Source organism: Schistocerca serialis, chromosome 6 (genome assembly GCF_023864345.2).
Source record: "Schistocerca serialis cubense isolate TAMUIC-IGC-003099 chromosome 6, iqSchSeri2.2, whole genome shotgun sequence".
Lineage (NCBI taxonomy): Eukaryota > Metazoa > Arthropoda > Insecta > Orthoptera > Acrididae > Schistocerca > Schistocerca serialis.
Window position 1 is genome coordinate 406,235,559 of NC_064643.1, and position 21,987 is coordinate 406,257,545.

Sequence of the window (21,987 nt, forward strand, 5' to 3'; positions counted from 1 at the left end):
TGATCCACATGAGTTCCAAAAGAAATCCGTTGGAATTCGATTACTCGATAAGTAGTACAATTCTCAAGGCTGTCAATTCAACTAAATACCTGGGTGTAAAAATTACGAACACTTCAGTTGGAAAGACCTCATAGATAATATTGTGGGGAAGGAGAGCCAAAGGTTGCGTTTCATTGGCAGGACACTTAGAAGATGCAACAAGTCCACTAAAGAGACAGCTTACACTACACTCGTTCGTCCTCTGTTAGAATATTGCTGCGCGGTCTGGGATCCCTACCATGTGGGATTGACGGAGGACATCGAAAGGGTGCAAAAAAGGGCAGCCCGTTTTGTATTATCACGTAATAGGGGAGAGAGTGTGGCAGATATGATACGCGAGTTGGGATGGAAGTCATTAAAGCAAAGACGTTTTTCGTCGCGGCGAGATCTACACTTCTGGAAATTGAAATAAGAACACCGTGAATTCATTGTCCCAGGAAGGGGAAACTTTATTGACACATTCCTGGGGTCAGATACATCACATGATCACACTGACAGAACCACAGGCACATAGACACAGGCAACAGAGCATGCACAATTTCGGCACTAGTACAGTGTATATCCACCTTTCGCAGCAATGCAGGCTGCTATTCTCCCATGGAGACGATCGTAGAGATGCTGGATGTAGTCCTGTGGAACGGCTTGCCATGCCATTTCCACCTGGCGCCTCAGTTGGACCAGCGTTCGTGCTGGACGTGCAGACCGCGTGAGACGACGCTTCATCCAGTCCCAAACATGCTCAATGGGGGACAGATCCGGAGATCTTGCTGGCCAGGGTAGTTGACGTACACCTTCTAGAGCACGTTGGATGGCACGGGATACATGCGGACGTGCACTGTCTTGTTGGAACAGCAAGTTCCCTTGCCGGTCTAGGAATGGTAGAACGATGGGTTCGATGACGGTTTGGATGTACCGTGCACTATTCAGTGTCCCCTCGACGATCACCAGTGGTGTACGGCCAGTGTAGGAGATCGTTCCCACACCATGATGCCGGGTGTTGGCCCTGTGTGCCTCGGTCGTATGCAGTCCTGATTGTGGCGCTCACCTGCACGGCGCCAAACACGCATACGACCATCATTGGCACCAAGGCAGAAGCGACTCTCATCGCTGAAGACGACACGTCTCCATTCGTCCCTCCATTCACGCCTGTCGCGACACCACTGGAGGCGGGCTGCACGATGTTGGGGCGTGAGCGGAAGACGGCCTAACGGTGTGCGGGACCGTAGCCCAGCTTCATGGAGACGGTTGCGAATGGTCCTCGCCGACACCCCAGGAGCAACAGTGTCCCTAATTTGCTGGGAAGTGGCGGTGCGGTCCCCTACGGCACTGCGTAGGATCCTACGGTCTTGGCGTGCATCCGTGCGTCGCTGCGGTCCGGTCCCAGGTCGACGGGCACGTGCATCTTCCGCCGACCACTGGCGACAACATCGATGTACTGTGGAGACCTCACGCCCCACGTGTTGAGCAATTCGGCGGTACGTCCACCCGGCCTCCCGCATGCCCACTATACGCCCTCGCTCAAAGTCCGTCAACTGCACATACGGTTCACGTCCACGCTGTCGCGGCATGCTACCAGTGTTAAAGACTGCGATGGAGCTCCGTATGCCACGGCAAACTGGCTGACACTGACGGCGGCGGTGCACAAATGCTGCGCAGCTAGCGCCATTCGACGGCCAACACCGCGGTTCCTGGTGTGTCCGCTGTGCCGTGCGTGTGATCATCGCTTGTACAGCCCTCTCGCAGTGTCCGGAGCAAGTATGGTGGGTCTGACACACCGGTGTCAATGTGTTCTTTTTTCCATTTCCAGGAGTGTATTTACGAAATTTCAGTCACCAACTTTCTCTTCCGAATGCGAAAATATTTTGTTGAGCCCAAGCTACATAGGTAGGAATGATCATCAAAATAAAATAAGAGAAATCAGAGCTCGAACAGAAAGGTTTAGGTGTTCGTTTTTCCCGCGCGCTGTTCGGGAGTGGAATGGTAGAGACATAGTATGATTGTGGTTCGATGAACCCTCTGCCAAGCACTTAAATGTGAATTGCAGAGTAATCATGTAGAATTAGATGTAAGTATGGTCTAAAATTCATCGAAGAATCTCTCTCACTTATGAAAAAAAGTTTACCTATAGCAACAAATGCAGCTAATAGTAAGCGAAAAAAGGATGAAATTTCGCATCTAAAAGAAATTTATTTTGCTATGTTTGTAAACTTCCACTGCTGTGAGTGTTAATCCTGAATCCTTCCTGGTCATGCTGACAAACTTTTATGAATTTATTTGTAAAAGTACAAACAGTGGAAATTAAGATATCCTTTGGTGCCTCTCCTGCTACAAGTCGGCCAGTTTGACGTCCTACCACCCGTAAGTAAATTTTCGAGCTTTATTGTTTGATTCGTGATCTTTCTTGTCGTGAATTTTTTCCATATTTTATCGATTTTTCTTTGTAGTGGGTAGTCATATTATTAGTGATTGTCGGTGGCTCCTACTATTGGAAGAACTGTTCACAGGACGTAGTTCCGATTCATTGTTCTTAACTGCAATCTCGCGTAACTTTTTTTATAAATTTGTGAATTATTTTCTGTTAAAGCATTCGACCATCGAGGCTAGTCGTTGTCTAAGCCAATTAAGATCTTGTTTACTTTATTAAATTATTGAACAACTTCTTTCTCTGTGTTGACTGGTTAGTCTGAATGTGTGCTTGTGCAATCCATGTTTTCCAAGGCACTCCCGATTTTATATGATCGTGCTATTCACGTATGTTTTTCAGTCCTTTTTACCAGCAACATTCAGTACCAACACTCAGTGGTATGTTAAGGTTTTTATATTAAATATAAGTTTGTTCTTGTGCTTCCATTTTTAAGATTTAATCCTGAAACAAATGAATAGCAATAGGCATAGCCGGTGTTCAGTGACTCACCCCTGTTTATCTAGCTCCCTATCAAGGGTATTCAAGGACAGTTTAGCTCACACGTATACGTTTTTTGATGTACTTAAGTGCATTTCCCAAGCTGATTCTCCTGCACAATTAATCAAGAATTATCAAGAAATATCAAAATTCAATTACTGTTTCCTCAATTGAGACCTACCCAATAACAGTGTTTTTTTTTTCTTTCCAAGCAAATGATCAGGGTAATTAAGGGGTAGGTCAATTCAGGTGGTGACCAAAGATATTTTCTGTAATAAAATCCCAATTTAAAGTCAGGTAATAATGTACCAGGTTACGTAACAGAATAATTTTCCTATGTAATTAAACAAGTACGTTACAGTGTGCTCATATGCACTGCTGTTCTTCGTACATGTGCGATTCCTCCGACAGGCCTGTTTGGTGAGTGTTTCACTCGCATGAGTGTTTTGTAAGTAATCTCCTTCATAGACTCATTGCGTTTTTCCAGAACTCTACCAGTGAATCGGAGACCACCATCTGCTTTATCTACGAATAAGCCAATGTAATCATTCTATTTCATATCCCTACAAAGCGTACCATCCAGATACTTCTATGAGTTGAGTGATTGTAATTTTGATTCATTGATTCTATTTTCACGAGTTACTACATTTTTCGTTTTGTGAAGTGCACCTTTTTATCCCTGAACGTCTGATATGTATCAAGAACTGTGTGAATGTTTGTTGTAATATCCACGACACTATGTTCTAGCCACAAGATGTTAAAATGAACTAAGTGTACAAACTTCAACAAATATTGTCGATACTACGTATAAAATGACTGTATCGTATAAAAATGACGATAATTATTTCATTATTTGTGTAATAATTTAATTTCTGTGTGAATTAAAACTATTATCAGAGAACTACATCCATAGACAACGACAATTATAATCTTTTTTTTGTTGTCCGTGATAATTGTGGTTCAGTTGTTCGTCCTGTGCTAACGGATGGACTGTTCGGACGTGAGACGTGTGAGGTCTGTAAAGAGAAAACCTGTAACTATATTGTTGATTATTATTTGAAAAATAGAGTCGCTATTGTCTAGACGTGGATTTGTATTTATTTCAATTGTAATCCAATCCAATTAATGTTTTTAAGTGTTAAGCTCCGTAATTAGGAGCGCAGCCATTAGCGCTAGTAACTTACAGCAGAGTTTACTGGTAGCTGGTATAAAAAATATGACGGTATTTATCATTGAAAATTTTAAATGCTAAAGGACAGAGATAAAAGGCTTAAAGTGTTTCATCTAAATATATTAACTTGATATAAAATAAATCGAGAATAACAATAGGCAAATTGACTATCGTCTGTCTGCCGCCATCTTAGCAGAAATATCAAAATGGCTCTGAGCACTATGGGACTCAACTGCTGAGGTCATTAGTCCCCTAGAACTTAGAACTAGTTGAACCTAACTAACCTAAGGACATCACAAACATCCATGCCCGAGGCAGGATTCGAACCTGCGACCGTAGCGGTCTTGCGGTTCCAGACTGCAGCGCCTTTAACCGCACGGCCACTTCGGCCGGCTTAGCAGAAATATGTCCGCGGCAGTTTTGAATCGAAAATTTTAACAAACATAAATGTTGTTAGATATAAATGAATGGAAGTAAATGTGCACTGGTGGTCCCGAATCTACTCTAAAAGACAGAATTCAACTTAGATTGATTCCTTAAATACAGTGCTCACAGCATGTTACGTAATATCAATTTCTTATTTGCTGATGTATGAAGCCTAATTATTTCGGACGATTTACATGGAAATATTTTAATAGGAGACACACGTCAGTGTTTTGCGCGGGTAGTATTTTGTGACTAAATGTTCCTTTTGCTAGAGAAAGTTGCTTCTATCTTAAGTAACAGTTGTGTAAAATCTGATAAATAATATGCAATTTAGTCTCTTGGTTCAAATGGCTCTGAGCACTATGGGACTTAACTTCTGAGGTCATCAGCCCCCTAGAACTTAGAACTACTTAAACCTCACTAACCTAAGGACATCACACACAACCATGCCCGAGGCAGGATTCGAACCTGCCACCATAGCCAATTTAGTCTCTCACACGACTTTACAGACGACATTTCTACACAACGTCAAGTGGAGATTTCTTTAGCGGAGCGACAAATATTAGCCGGGATAATCATTTTTTAGATCAAACGAATTGTTACGCTGCCAATAGGTAACTGGTTTTATATACATATTTTTTTATCTACTTGAAATGTCATTTATAAGTAATTAAAGTCACGAAATACTATAAACCGGTTCCGCCACATTGTGCAGGCTTTTTTTCAGACAGTAGTTTATTATAACTGACTGCATCACATACGAAAATTCTCATATTACTGCTGCCATTGGCTGCCAGCTCATTACTGTGTAACATGAATAGCGAAGGTCGAAACACACTTCCATAGCACACGCCTGAATTTGTTTCTCTGTCCACTGATGACTCTCCATCCAAGGTAATATGCTGTGTCCTCCGTACCAATGTACCATCAATCCAGTCATAAATTTCGTTTCTTACTCCATATGATTGTACTTTCATTTATAAGTGTTGATACGGTGTTTTGTCAAACGCTTTTCTGAAGTCAAGGATTACTGCAGTCCTTGTTTCCATGCTTTCATGAATGAAAAACGTGCAAGCTGGGTTTCGTATGACCAATGTTTTTGGAATTAGTGCTAATTGACGTGAAGGAGGTGACTCTGTTCAAGATATCGCATAACATTTGAGCTCAAAATATGTTCTAAGATTACACAACAGATGTATCTCAAAGAAACTGAAAGATAGTTTAGTATATCACTTCTGCTATCCGTTTAGTAGACCGAATGGACACCAGTTTTTCCAACCACTGAGCACAGTTTTTTGGTCAATGGATCTACGACATATGTTTAAAAAGGGGCTAACTCAGCTGCTTATTCTATACAGAATTGGATTCGGATTCCATCAAGTACGGGAGCTTTCTTCCCTATTTCCATAATTGTGGCACTGGAGCCATTGTTACAAATTATCCACATGTTATTCGTGTGTTTTAAAATTTCTTAATTGCTATATCTTCATTTTTAGGATCACTTGACTGTAGATCGGGGATCCTTATGGTTACTGAATACTTTCTTGTCCGTCTAAGAACTATTGGTTCAAATGTAACATGGGGCTCGATACCCTCCTGAAGAAGCTAATCTTCTCCATCTGCGTAAAATTCGTTGTAAGTTACGTTCAAATGTGTGTGAAATCTTATGGGACTTAACTGCTAAGGTAATCAGCCCTTAAGCTTACACACTACTTAACCTAAATTATCCTGAGGACAAACACACACAACCATGCCCGAGGGAGGACTCGAACCTCCGCCGGGACCAGCCGCACAGTCCATGACTGCAGCGCCCCAGACCGCTCGGCTAATCCCGCGCGGCGTAAGTTACGTAATGTGTTTCTGTAGGATGGTGCAGCAACGTTCACCTCCGACAGTTTCTTCACAGAACAACCCCAAAGGTCCTTTGGTATATATATTGAACCGTATTTAGGAAGACGAATAGGTTTCTGTGACACAATGCGAAAATATTCATTGCCCCAATAAACAAAATTATGGTGATTGGCTTTTTCCATTGAACGTAAAATAAATCGCTTGCCAACTACTTTTTGTTTACAATCCGCTCTTAAAATATTGGTATCGCCACATTCTAAGATTGAGGAACCTTCTGCACTTAGTTCACACTACGTTGGGCATTTTCTTTACTGAATCTAAATCAATCGCATCTTACTTTAGGAGCTTCGATTTCCAGTGTGTGAAAAATTTAACGCTGCCTGCACGTCAGTTCCGTCTCTTTCCACTCTCGTCCTTGCTTTAAGTTATTCATTTAATTTCGTCTTCATTGCTTCAGATACGAATTCTTGAGTACTCATTTTGCTGACTCAATTTCATCCCCTGTACTTGTAAGGAAAGAGCTTGATGGTTACTATTCACCGAGATTATAGGAAATTATTTTTAAAAATAAAACAACCGAGCTCCGTTCTAAAAATGTCAAATACTATTTTTATTATGTTGATATGAAAAGACCAGCACAAATTAAATGGCGGTGTCTATTGTGGAGGTACTTTCGCAGAGAGAAAGGGAGTGGGGTGATACTGTGATACGGTCTGAATTTCGCATGTCATGTACGTGTGTGGAAAAGGACGTGCCAATAGAAAAAGATTGCAAAATTTATCGCCATAACACTGCGTGCTGCGATGTAAAGTAGTTGACATTAATGGGGTACTGAGGACATGCTCTTAATTTCGCATGTATTGTACGTCACCAAAAACTTTAAAATAATAACAAACGCTATGCCTGCAAAACTCGTGAGAATGACAGTGCATGCTGAGTTGTTAACTGCGACAACGACCAGCTAATTGTTTCTATTACCAGAAAGAGTTGTTGCATCTGTGTTTTATACAGGGAAAGACTGAGAAGGGAAGCCTGCGCATTTCTAAAGAATGCTGATTGCTGTAGTGCGTGTAGCAGATTCGGATTTTATCTGTGATGAACACACCACGTCTCCTGAAGAGCTGCACTGCAGATACGATATGGAATCCGTGAGAACAGGTGCCACCATCACATGCATACCATTTCATGCAACAACAACAACAACGACGACGACATACGGTTTTGGACGTCAAACTGACGCCTCCGGTCATTTAAGAAAATTAAACATAGAGTAACAAACTATACCATTCACGAAGATGATGTAAACTGAAATTACATCACACATCTGCTACTATGCAACTCACTGTGAACTGCACAGAAGAGAGGAGCTTGCGTCATAACATTCATGGACGATGTTCAGGAGGAATTACTGGTTCTGAGTCTCGATGCAATGATCGCAGCTAATCTTCACGATATCTGAAAAAACGTTGCGCAGGAGGCATTGCTGGATACAAGTTTTTTTCCGCTTCATACTAGACGTGTTTTCTTTCGAGCCACTAACGCAGAAGGTCTTCTTTTATTCTCCAGTGCTTTGACACTTTTACGATGTCTCAACCAACCCTCCTCTGCGCGTACTCAATATCTTTCCTTATGTTCAACTGATACGAATCTGATTTGAGCACTGTTCCAAGACAGTATTCCACCGAAGGTCTCTGTAATTGGTAGAAGTTCTTTTTTTCAGCATAGTCTTTTTGTAGGGAGTCCAGCAACTGATCATTTTCAAATTCACGGTTTTTTCCAGGTTTTTCAAGGCAAAATTTTTCCCGTGCTCCTTTTTTATTAAATTGCGACTAAAACATCCTTTTTTGAAAACCTCGCATTGATATTTTTTAGAATACCCATAATTAATTAAAAGTTATTTCTTTCGTAGTGTAATTCACAACACAAATTAAAATATTTTTAAAATATTAAATAATGTATTTTGATTTACAGGCAAAAAAATAACAAATTACAAATTCTATTTTTACAGATATGTATACAACGTAACTTATTGATTGAAGTGAATAAACTGTAGAAATTTGTCATGATAAAAATAAATAAACTATTTCTTTAAATTTTCGATCTCTGCCGAAATCTTTGAGGCTTCACTCAACACATTTGCTCTCTTTGTTTGAAATTCTTTGATTTCAGCTTTCTTTCGTTTCTTCAATAATCGTTCATCCCTTTCTCTTTCATGTTCTTTCCCCTTATGTTTCATATCGTCTTTGTACAAAGAATGAGCATTGCGATAAAAGTGTATAAGACTTTTGTCGATGTTGAAACTGTCAACGACATTTGCGTCCTGGACTGTGTCATATATTTACGTTCGAACAATAAGGCTTTTCTCTGTTTGATTTTCAACTATAATTTCGGAGTTTACAGAAAAGCCTCGCTCAACAGAAGCATTTCAACGTGATATTATTAAAATAATTTGCACAAAATCTCGGAAATTTGGACATGGCTTTGAAGATAATTTGATTGCATTAATCCAGAATTTATCGAGACGATTTTCACTTCTATTGTAACATTTCATCTCGTATTCAATTCTTTTTCACTGGAGATCTCCACGAATTCAAGTTTGACACGGTCTGTCTTTCAAACCGACATTCTCCCGTTTGATATCAAAATTTGGGTCAACTGAAGAATGGGATACAACTCGTCAGATTTGACCAATAACGTCATATTTTAGTCATAGATATTACTTTGTTTATTTTCGAGCCATATATAAGTAAGTGGGTTATCTTCTGAGATAAAGTGTTATAATCGTAGGTAAAAATAAATGAATGTGCTGTTAAGAGATAGATATTGCGTATGCTTTTTGTCGCTTGTGGTAGTTATAAATCATATGGGTACACATTTTGAATTATACCTTTGTCTGATAGTGAGACGTACCCATTGCTGTTTCCTCTGCAATTGATTTGTATCCTGCACTATGTAGGTCAACTGACGTACAGGATTCAAATTTTACTTCTGTCGCATTTTTCGCCTTCGCTAGTACTAGTATTCTATATAGGTCAACCGAAATATAGGATACAAATTTTACATTTGTTTCCTTTTACAGCATTCACTGGTACTGGTATCCCGTTCGTCAATTGACCCAAATACGAATACGATCATTTCACGGTTGTCAATGAGGTCAGCAAGTTTACGTCTCATGTATGGTGCCAATCCGTATACAATGCTGCAACGACGTTTTTATTTTTGCAATTTGACTGTCCGGTAATAATGAAAGGAATAACGCTATATGTCTGCTAAGATCATAGCCGACAAATGACTCCTGATGGTGTACAAACATCACAAAATTTCAGCTCATGAGACCTGATAGTAAATGTGACTGCTCTGTAGATTGATTCTCTGGATCGTTCTGTGGCTTTGAATATATTGCTTTGTTTGATACTGGATCTCCTATTAAAACGACATAGTCTCTGTTAGCTGGTAAGTAATACACATTTAGAAATTAATAAATTGTACTTCAGACTAAAAATAGTTTATAATATTTTTCAAAATTGGGTTCAAATTCCCAGCTCATTACGACTGAATGTTATTGCCGCTCCGGTCGACGAAATGGCCATTCAAGCACTCACAAGCTACAGATTTATCGACAGAAGATTGCGGATTATCTCTCGGTAAAAGCGACGGCTAGCTTTAACTTCTGCATTCATAATATTATGTGAACACTGTCGCCGTCGAGCAGTCGTTCAGCTCCATAGATCTGTTCGATACATATCAGTACAGGTCATTACTCTTCGTGACTATGATGTCTTGTTTTCGACTGCTGCCGACTACAACGATCTGGCAGTTGATATGGTTTTACAACAAGCTTAACTTAATTTCGGACATCGCACTAAACTGAATATGAACGCCTCTATAAACGCTTTTACGAAACTTATTACTTCTATTTCTACCATAATAGCTGATCTGTACTTAAAGTTTTTCCCGATTTTGAAAATTCCCGGCTTTTTTCAGGTCTTCAAGATTTCAAGGCTTGCTGTACACCCTGCAAAGCGTGCCACCAGCTTTAACCAGTACACAACATAAATAGTCATCCCATTTCATATTGCAAATAAACAATTTTTTTTTTATGATATGAATGACCGAGGTCATAGTTTACTAAAACGACGACAGAGGTTTTTAAATTCTCTTCAGCTTATTTAAATGGGAACTTTTTAAGGATGTTTGTGTGTTATTACCGGCTGCGCTCTTCACGCAAGCCTCAAATCGTGTTAATTTTCGTAGTCTTGGTAATAGTTAAATACGTCTGCTCTGTCAAAGCATAACAATACAATAATCAATTATGTACACTGCAATGTTCTATCATAATTTCCCGAAGCATGCTCGACGATTGACTTATCTCCGTGCCTACTACTCTGGACACTGTATTTTCTAGGGTTTTTGAAAGCCATAAAAATAAAATCCACTTTCAGTCCAAACCTCACCTTTTAAAATAACATGGCTATAGAGCACTACCTGAGACTCATGTCATCGATGCTTAATGACTCAATCTGATTTCCATAGGGAGGGTGGGGGGATGGTACTACAAATGGATAAATGGCAAGTACATCTGTTACTTAACACTAAGTCATTTAATAAACGCTCTAGATTTGGTTTAAGACACCTGCTTTTTTATCACCATCGTCAAAAAGTACGGATATTGTATGTTGTCTATTCATTAATCCTGTAGAGGTCACAACAACTCATTTCATCATTTCTTAATGATATGTCAACTTTCCTGTCAAACGCTTTCGTCTTCCGTTGCTATTGAGCCTGACCAAAGGAATGCTTAACCGCTTCAACGCTGTTCCGATAGTTGATTTACGTCGGACGGTTATTCCTTCAGAAGTATAGAAGGAACAATTTCGATTCTTACGATTATCTTCGCAAGTTACCTGAACCTGAAATGAAGTTACTTCACTGTGTCTCCACTAGGAATTTAAGTCGCCTGCTGTTTCTGTTGGTAAGTTACTGCCATAGTATTTTCATTAATGTTCGAGTTCAATGTGCAACGAAACTGAATAAATTGCTAGTTTCAGTTGGTAAAACCTCGCACGTATATGTTTTCGGTGGCACTGTCACAGAACGTAAAATTGCCATTCTAGTGAAATTCATGTTTGCCGCATGTGCGTAGACTCACCCAACGGAGAAGGGAGGGTGGGGGGAATGCTAGCTTGCACTTCATAATGATGAAAACCGAGCAGTAGTGCAACTTGGAAAAATTCACATATACAGGGTATTAGCAGTAGCTGTAACATAATTATGAACCGCGGAAAGGGCTTCCACCCAGTACTGCGACTGATCATACTATACTTCAGGCAGACAAGGATAAAATTTCTATATCGTCATTACAGCTATTTTAGCTGCAAAATTAGTAATGTTAGCGTAATAGAAAGAAACCGAGCACCTTACCATGTCACAGACTAGTTTATAAGTCTATGTTTGATAGCGCGTCAAGGTGAAAATGGTCGGGACATTGTTACACAGAAATCCATTACAAACATTTCGTCGTCGTTTGTTGTCCATGACTATGTTATGGCCTAACGCATGCAATTATTCAGAAATTCACTGTTGAACATTTCATCTGAGGCGCTATGTCTAATTCACAACTGTGTTATTTCTTTGCTGTTAAGTCACTAACTAAAGAATATATAACTTCAATCACCGGTTAAAAATTGAGGTATTGCTCCGAAATGCGTTCGATATAAACAGATAAATAATATGTTGTTGCTGAAGATAGAAATACGTCATTAATAACGTAGTAAGCTAATAGCAAGTCAACTCTAAAGCTGACCGCTTATTGCCTGAATAAGTTTCAAGATGAAAGATAAAAATCAAGAATCGTGATGCTTCAGAGATACCCGAAAGACTCAGGAGAATGCAATATTTGTCACAAGCATTGGTAGCTTCATGAAGAATCAGTACCTAACAAAACTGGCATTCAAAAACAGTTAACCTTCCGGTTATAAGCACAGCATTGGTATGATGCGAATTCGCGACACTCTGCATTAATGGGTTAACGTTCAGATAACTCATTTAATGCAGGATCACACCGAAATGATGTGAATAAAACTATGAAAGAGTTGTCGGCAATACCACACACGCTCACGCCTTAATGTCAAAAAATTACTGTAAGCAAACATTCGTTCGGAGTTCCTATACGAACACGAGTGAGAGAAGCACACACATTGATTCAAACAAATTTTTGTACAAGAATTACAATGTGCCTTATCATATTCCATCATTCTAAAATGACTTGCTACCGTTCACATATACAATGCTCACTCGTTGTTGCCATTATGGCACCCAGGGAACAGCAGCGTCATCTCTGTGCCGGAGTGAGAAACAACTAACCCACAGCGAGCGTAATATACATGGCCCGCCATCTGTTAGCTCGTGGCACAGTATATCTCGTGTCTTTCTTACCGCTGCCATCTGGTGAAGAAATTTGAAACTATCTAGACCTCTCCTAACAAAACTAACCTGCCACAACTCACATTGCGCAGCGTGCAATGTGCACTTGACAAATCACTGGACTCAGTGTTTACAATTCGTATCTGCTCACTAGAAGTAAAATAGAGGAGCTCTTTCGTTCTAACACAAATACAAAACTGTTCCAAGCTCATTCTCACACTGAACAGCATTCTTCTGAAACAAAGCTTCATTCCTCACTTGCAATGCGCATGGTTCTGTATCTTTGATTCTAGTACGTGCAAACTGCAAACTGGAAAGCACATTCACCAAAAGGTTTTCGTTTCTATTGATAGAGCATTTTCAGTGGCCACCCCCGTAAATATTACGAGCAGATGGGCTTTTCATTCTTTTGTGTATTATAGAAATAAGACAAGTACACTTCATAATATTCTTGTTGGACTACTATCAGAATGTACATAAACAAATGACAGCAACAGCTTCAAATTGAATTCTGAAAGCTACAAATTATATCATGCTTCAAATCAAGAAGATACAACTACGCCAGTACACCATTTGCAGTGACCGAAAAAGTTAATTTTCAGAATCCACGGAGGAATAAATCAACAAGTGTACAGTGCAAGTTCGATTCCAGCCTCTACTTACGACGAAGAGAGAAACAATCGTAATCTGTTCATGTAGTAATTGCCAGCGGTCAACGCAGCTGAACGTTATTACCAACTACACGTTAGCCTTTGACCCTAGTTAAATAAATGGTATTAAAACTCGGTGGGCGTCATTTTTTCCCGTTTCATGGCCACACAGCTCATAGCAGTCGAGTGATTACAAATCTCTCCTGGTCGTTAACTCAGAACGAGAACTGATCAGTCCACACCCGAATAAAATTTAACAGTTAATTAAAATTTTGATCGAAAGGAGGTAATGTTCCAATTTTTAAGCTCGTGATAGATTTTTAGTTCACGTTCGAGCAAGTAAAATCTAGTGATTTTGTAGTTTTTTAATGAACCAAGAAATAATGTGTCAATGAGACGGTTGTTACACATTAATTCAATTTCTTATATTCGGTTTGGTGTAGGGCATTGCTCCACGTTCATTAGGTTCACCGCCTTTGTTTTCGGTACAATCGTAGTCGTAAATACGCTTTCATACCTGCAAATTTAATTAATACCCTGAAGGTCTTTTTCCAATAATAATGGATAGTCCCCATCTACCTTTCTCCTGAATATTGCCAGTTATATTTTGTCAACATCATTTTCATCGTGTTGTCGTGGAGACCTGGAAAACGGTCTTGGTACTCAGGCATTCGCTTGTCCATCACCCAAATTAGGAAAATAGGTGCTAATAGAATGTATTAAGAAAAATGTTAATGACCACGACTGGATACAAAGCAAAAGAAATTGACTGATAACCACAAAGATTCCCGACTGTTTTTGCTTAGCTAACCTGAGATTATAAAAGTGGCGGCCGAAAATTTGCAAACTGAGCACGTTACCATTTTTGCTTATGGCAGTGGAATATGGCATATTAATGCAGAAGCCATTCGAGTTGAGGGTTGTTGGCCGAAAAATATAGAGATGTATGACAGGAATTTTTTGTAGTGACAGGATATGAAGGACTTCTCTTGGTGTAGCCTTCAAAAATTAGGTCAGCAACTTGCTTGAAAGCTAAAACTGCTGTGCAGCAATGCATTTCTGGATCCAAGAGACAATCCGTCTTATGTGAAAATGTACTTAGCTTTTTAAAGCGGCATCGCTGTCTAGCAGGAAAAACGTCGCTGCGTAATATCCAGATCCAATGATCGAAATGCCTTAGCGTGAAGCAAATGGTTAGTCGGACACAAAACTTTACTTGTTCAACGTTTCCTAACAATTTTACACGTATTCATACAGCTCCACAGGTAAATTAAAAAAAAAAAAAAAGAAAAGAAATCAGAGCTCTTCCCGTTGTCTATTTCCCACATACATTCCAAAGAGCTTCCTGAGTGTTACCTCAAATCACATTAAAAACAGTACTGGAACCTCACTGAGTAAATGGAGCCAAACGAACATAATGTAAGACATGTAAGTGTTCTGTGACGATCCAGAACGAACTACGATTAAAAATACAAACGTCCGTTTTTTGTATTATTTATCAGATTTAATTTATAAAATGTTTTCCGACGATATGTATTTATGTGAAGATTTTTAACAATAACATCAATGATAAAGGTTACAAAATTTGTAAATATAATTATTAGAAACTTACTGCTACAGGTATGTTGTAATATTTATTACACATCGAAGGTAAAACAAATAAAAACAGAAATAGGAACATTTGTTTAAGAAGCATTTAAAATTGCACCTTAAAAATAAAAAAAATAATGTAGATCTTTTTAGAGTATTTTTGCCGATTGTTTGCCAACTAATTTTCATAGTGTAAGATCGAAATTTCAGAATATATCGATATATAAATGGAAAATTATATTTACGGAAAAATAGTGCCATGCAACCAGAAAAATTAATAAATATTCACAAACACGTAATTAACGTGTGAAAACCATTTCACATCCGGTCAGAATTTAGGCGGTATCGTACACTTCACTAATTGAGCAAAAGTTTCCGATAGGAATGGATTCATTACAAGGAAAACAAAAAAAAAAGTAATTAGAGAAGAGACCAGAACAGAAGACGTAAATAAAACGAAATGGGAGTGAAGGGACATATAATCATATGAATGAATGGCAAATGGATGTTACTTCTTCACTGGATTCCAAGAGATTAGACCGCGATGAGGAAGTAACGCAAAGTAGATAGGAGACATTATGAAATATGAAGCAGCATCATGAATGTGTATTGTCATCGGAAACATGTAGATGAGGGCTTTCTCTAGCAGCAAATGTCAAATAGCAGCAGCTGTTGCTGGTGATGGTAATAGTCATAATGATGATCTAATAAATGTAAGAAAGTCACGAAATAGTGATAATGGTATTGCATTTTAAAAATAGTGTGGAGGCGTGACTAAGCCACATTCCAGCGCTTTTTAGCTTTTGACCCTCAAAAAATTTCACTTTATCATCATCATTCATCACCATTACGGTCTGAGGAAGGCAACGGCAAATCACCTCCATTAGGACCTTGTCTAGTACGTCGATGCGGGTCTTCCAGCACCGTTCCCCTACGCTCTGTCAAGAAGCATGGGACTTCATTTCCATTTAGTCCTCCAGGGGTTACCCCGGACACTGATCAGCCAGAACATTATGATCACCGACGTATACCGATATACGCCAGTCCAGGCGATAGCAGTGTCACCTGGGGAGGAGTGACTATCAGTCAGACACACGCACGGTGCAAATGGTTCAAATGGTTTTGAGCACTATGGGATTTAACATCTGAGGTCATCAGTCCCCTAGAACTTAGAACTACTTAAACCTAACTAACCTAAGGACATCACACACATCCATGTCCGAGGCAGGATTCGAACCTGCGACCGTAGCGGCAGATTCTGATGTCCCGGAGGCTCGGTGCGAGTATTCGAGAAACTGCTCGACTTGTCGGGTGTTAGAGGATTGCTGTGATGAGTGTCTTTAACGCCTGTGAAATCAAGATGAAACCACGTCCAGACGTCGTGGGGTTGAGCAGCCACCCCTCATTACAGACGTCAGACGTCGTAGGCTGTGCAGACTGGTAAATCAGGAAAACAGGGCAGGCAGAGAACTGTGACAGAATTAACATCACACTTTAATGCTGAGCAGAGTACAAGTATGTGTGAACACACAGTGCACCGAGCTCTCCTAAAGATAGGCCTCCGCAGCTGAAGTCCCATGCATGTGCCAATGTCAAAACCACGACATCGGCAGCTATGACTGAAATGGGCACGTGACCATCGGCGCTGGACGCTGGTACAGTGGCAGATCGTTGCATGGTCTGACGAATCCCGACACCTTCTTCGTCATGCCGAAGGGAGGTCACTCCGTCGTCTTCCAGGGGAACTGCCCCTTGACACCTGTATTGCGGGACGGAGACAAGCTGGCGGCGGATCCACTATGCTCTGGGGAACATTCACGTGGGCATCCGTGGATCCAGTTGCGCTCGTGCCAGGCATTCCAACGGCCGAGGTGTAACGTATACTGGCTGCAGACCAGGTACTACCCCTTAATGACTATCGTCTTTCCCGACAGCTGTGCCATTTTTCAACAAGATAATGCGGCATGTCACGAGGCCACGGGTGTGATGGAGTGGTTCGAGGAACACAGTAGCAAGTTCCAACTGATGGGCTGACCCCCGAACTCGCCAAACCTGAACCCGATAGAACACATCTGGGATATATTTCAACGTGGCGTCGGAGCTCATCGCCTCCCTCCCCAGAATTTAGGGAAATTAGGTGATGCAGATGTGGTGCCAACACCCTTCACTGACCAACCAAGACCTCATCGCTTGCATACCACGACGCGTCGCCGCAGTTATCCGTGCCAAAGGTGGACACACCGGCTGCACGGGGGGGTGGCATTCCGGTCAACGGACAACCACGCCAACGATGACGTCAGGACACTTATCAAAGGGGATAATGTGTGCCACGTAGTCCCACATCCACAATCGATGTGTATACAGTCACAGACGGGGTGGTGTGGCACAAAGAAGATCTATACCAGATCCTCTGCAGTGGAAGGCCATACGAAAAATGGGAGCAGGTCAATCGCAAACTGATGTGGTCCAAAGGTTTAATGTCAGTCCGGTGGCTTAATGTCAATCGTTCTGTTGTTTCTCGGATAAAGCGACAATTTATAGAGACCGAAACAGTATCCCGAAGACCAGGGCATGGCTGACTGGGTCTGATGCCAGAAAGAGAGGGGTGTTATTTGGGTGTAAGAGAACGACGGTACCGCTTTGGTACTGCACGGCAACTGGCATTTGATCTCGCAGCATCGACTGGACGTGTTGTATCGAGCCAAACGATGACAGAAAGCTTCGGCAGAGACCTGCTGTATGTGTACCTCTGATGCGCCTCCACAAAAGAGAAAGTCTAGAGTGGATTCGCCAACGTACCACCGGGCGTCGGGCAGTAGGCCAACGAACGTTCTTCCAACAGATGAGTCCCGATTTGGTCTAGAGAGTGATTCTCGACGGATTGGCATCCGGAAGGAACATGGAACATGATTTTGTGACACAAGCATTGTGGAAGGAGACATATACCGAGGAGGATCCCTAATGGTGTGGGTAGGAGTTATGTGAACCACTCTAACATCTCTTCGGGTGAATCGGCAAGGTTTAACTGCAGTCAGGTATCGTGACGAAATCTTGGAATATTATTTGCTGTTGTTGCGAGGTGCTGTGGACCCAGACTTCGTACTGATGGACGATAATGCTTGACCTCATAGAGCACAGGTGACTGATGTTTTTTGGGAAACGGAAGATATTGCACGCATGGTGTGGACTGCTCGCTCTCCTGATTAAAATCCCACAGAATATGTCAGGGATGCACTAGGGAGACAGGTTGCATCACGTCAGTATCCACCAACAACTGTCCAAGACCTGCGAATTGTTCTGTAGGAAAAATGGGTGCTACTGCCGTAACATGAGATTTATGACATCATTCACAGCATTCCCCGTCGTTGCCGGGTCTTTATTGCTGCCGGAGGAGGTCACATCCCATACTGAAGACATTAACTAATTGTCAGAATGTGTGTCCAAATTCGTTAAGATGGAAAAAACAAAAAACATTTTGTCAACCGTTATGCACACAGCAGTTATTTATGTTCTGTCTTCTTTACATTCTTTCTAATTTACTATCACCTGTTTATACTGTTTCGTGGAAAGAGAAAATTTTCGTTTGTTGCTTTAATTTTGGACACCAGTTCTACAGTGTCACCATAAGCCACAATGACTCATTTCTCATGTTGCATATTAACTACATTTGCCACATTTACGGCAATAAGAGAATGTGACACACACACACACACACACACACACACACACACACACACACACACACACACACACAGAGAGAGAGAGAGAGAGAGAGAGACAGAAGTGTCTCGTTAGCTTAATAAAACGTGCTTCTCCTAGAAGCAAATGCAGATTTGTCTGTTGAATGAAACTTCACTGGACGAGTTTAATAGAACTGCAAACTATCACAACGAAAGTCAGTTACGGCATCTTAAATAATCCCTTACGGAGTACCCCTTTTCACAAAATCGATTCAGTAAGTGATGGAAGTAATTACAAGTGCCTGCCTTTGCAGCAACAAACTATTTCACAAAGAGTGTCTGTGGAGAGATTCGAAGAAAGTGTTAATGACATTGAATTTGACTTTCGTTCGTCATTTAAGCACGTGAAAAATTATAGGGGGAGTGAACAGACTGAATAGTATCGTACGTCTATGGTGCATCTGAAAATGCAAAGCATCAAATAGCACACTTCTTCATATCTGCAGTTTTAATCTACATCATCCTTCATAATTTTCGGATTTTTTTTAATGATCGCCCAATCAATACAGTATCTCTATTTTTCTTGATTCAGTTTCTGAAGCGTGAGTTTTGAAAATTAGTAAAATGTTCGTATTCATCTACGATTGCTACAGATTATCCTCCGAAATGAAAATGTTCTGCAACTGCGGAGTGGGTGGAAGTGGAAGAATGGCAAATTTGTTAAATACCGGGGATACAAAAATTTGTATCTCTATCCCTGAATTTTGTCATTGCTAAAGCGTGTTTCATGGTCCTCGCAAAAGGCCACCATGTTTAGTTTACATACAAGACTTTTCTCGCGTAGTTTTTCATCCCATTGACCGAGAAGAGATGTATAGTACAGAAGTACCTAGTAAATCCACATGTAAGGGGCCAGAAGCATGGTCGGGACGCAAAACGTGTCGGATTATTAGGGGAATACTTTTATCGATCCTTAACATCGCAATGTATGATGGTACAACTTTAATTTTCAACTGGAAATAGCGTCAGAAATATTGTTCCATGTTAAAAAAGTAACAACAAGAAGAAAATGTCGGCATGCTATAAAATCTTACACGAAAGTGTGAAGTACAGTAGTGTCTGTACAGTAAAATATGTCTATCCCGTATAGCAAGATATTGTTACGGTGAGTGAAAGTTTAATAACTGTACATATCTTATTACTATGCTGCACTGACACAACTGCCTCATTTTGTGCAGCAGGAGTTCTTGTAGGAAGCATTTTTAATTTGAGTCAGACTCGTGAGTATTATGCACTTGATCAGGGAGCAGCTTAGGCTCTTTAAATATGATTTCAAATATCTGAGCAAAATAATTGGTAGCTGTTTCGCCAGCATACAGCTTGTCGCTGGAATCAATTGCATTTCGAATGCCATGTCTTTTTATCCACCGATATAACCAGCTTTGACTCGCTGTTAACTTTTCATATTCATTGTCTTCGTCTAAATGTTCATACAAAATCAGTGCCTTACCTTTTATGACTGGTCTAAACGACGAAGTTTCTTTTCTTCTGTCCTGCTCAAACCACACCCACTCAGCTCTGTCTAGACTTTCACTTTTAGGCTTGTTGGAAGTTTTGCATATTTCCGGTACTTTCTAATTGTCAATCGTATTGTATTACTTTCAACGGTTTTCCTAATTTTCCCCGGTCTTTAACGGTTGTTACGCCAATATTTACATCACCTGCAATGTTATGAAGAAAATCGCCTATATCTTACCTTAAAAGTACCTTCACCTTGTCTGCTAAAGCCAGCGTCACATAACCGGCCGTGGTGGCCGAGCGGTTATAGGCGCTACAGTCTGGAACCGCGCGACCGCTACGGTCGCAGGTTCGAATCCTGCCTCGAGCATGAATGTGTGTGATGTCCTTAGGTTAGTTAGGTTTAAGTAGTTCTAAGTTCTAGGGGACTGATGACCTCAGATGTTAAGTCCCATAGTTCTCAGAGCCATTTGAACCAGCGTCACATATTTACGTTCAGTTGACGCCATAATTTAGTTTTACACACTTTAATATGTTGGGAGAAAACTCACTAATTTATGAAACGAGTGTAGGCACAGTAGAACTTACTTATCGATTTAGATACAAGTTATTTCATATTACACGGGGCTCGAACCATCCGCGGTCGGCTTAGCGAGGTTCTACGGTGTTCGCCTTTTTGTTGTTGTGACTTTCATAGCACAGTCAATGAAAACTCCCTTTTGTAATCCAAAGTCTGTAACAGTTACCATTCAGAGAGATGAAATAGACTTCTTCTGCTTTCGCGCAAGACCACTGGTATTCATTCGTTGTTTTGACCGATTTTGATTGCTGTTTCGTTTCTGATGTGAAGTGATGGGATCACAAATCGGAGCTCAGAGTTTGCTGAATTCTTCTCAGGCAATGCATACGTGACTGAGAAATTCTGTCGTCCACTGTCCAGAATCTTATCCTGATACTTCTTGATCTTTTCATCTGTCAGCTGTTGTTCTGTACGTTCTTTACGTTGTTCATTTTTAAGTGAACGACAGTGGCAGTTAATTCAGCTGCATATTACTAAGTTGGTCAAAACGAAGGCTCCCGTCTTTATTTATTTTCACCAACTTGAATGAATTTCTGTCGGCAATAAATAGTTCAAAACAAAGAATTCCATGACAGCATGGAGTTCAGGTTAATTCATTTGAACGACTGATGCTCAGTAAGACTACTTACGAAGCATATAAACAAAATTATTCAGCGACTGAAGCTGATTCTGGACATGTAATGTCATAATAAAACCAAATTTTCATTCATATCCTCGCCTCGTCTCTCCTTGTCTTCGTTCTAAGGAAAGGCAATGTTCCTGTTCATTCTTAGTAGTTACCACAGATTGGTGTCGGACGATGACTTCTACACCCATGGCAGAGGGATGGTGACAAGTCATATATTTTTCTCTTCCAACATTTAGGTCCTAATTAGAGATAGATCTTGGTCCCGTCCATTTGCTGACATCCACTTCAAACACGACCCCTGGCTGTTAGGATTTTACCGTCGCGTGTGAAACAACCACAGAGACGGATTACGTCAAAAATACACTTGGCTGCAGTGAAATAGCCTGTGATTTCGTATGGGCAGCCACTCAAGTGGAAAACTCAAGATCTGATGACAAGACAGTCACATAACATACTAAACTATTCACCACTTGAGGCGATAGAATAGCTCTCTTCAGCAGGATTCCTGTCTCTCAATTTCTCACGCGTA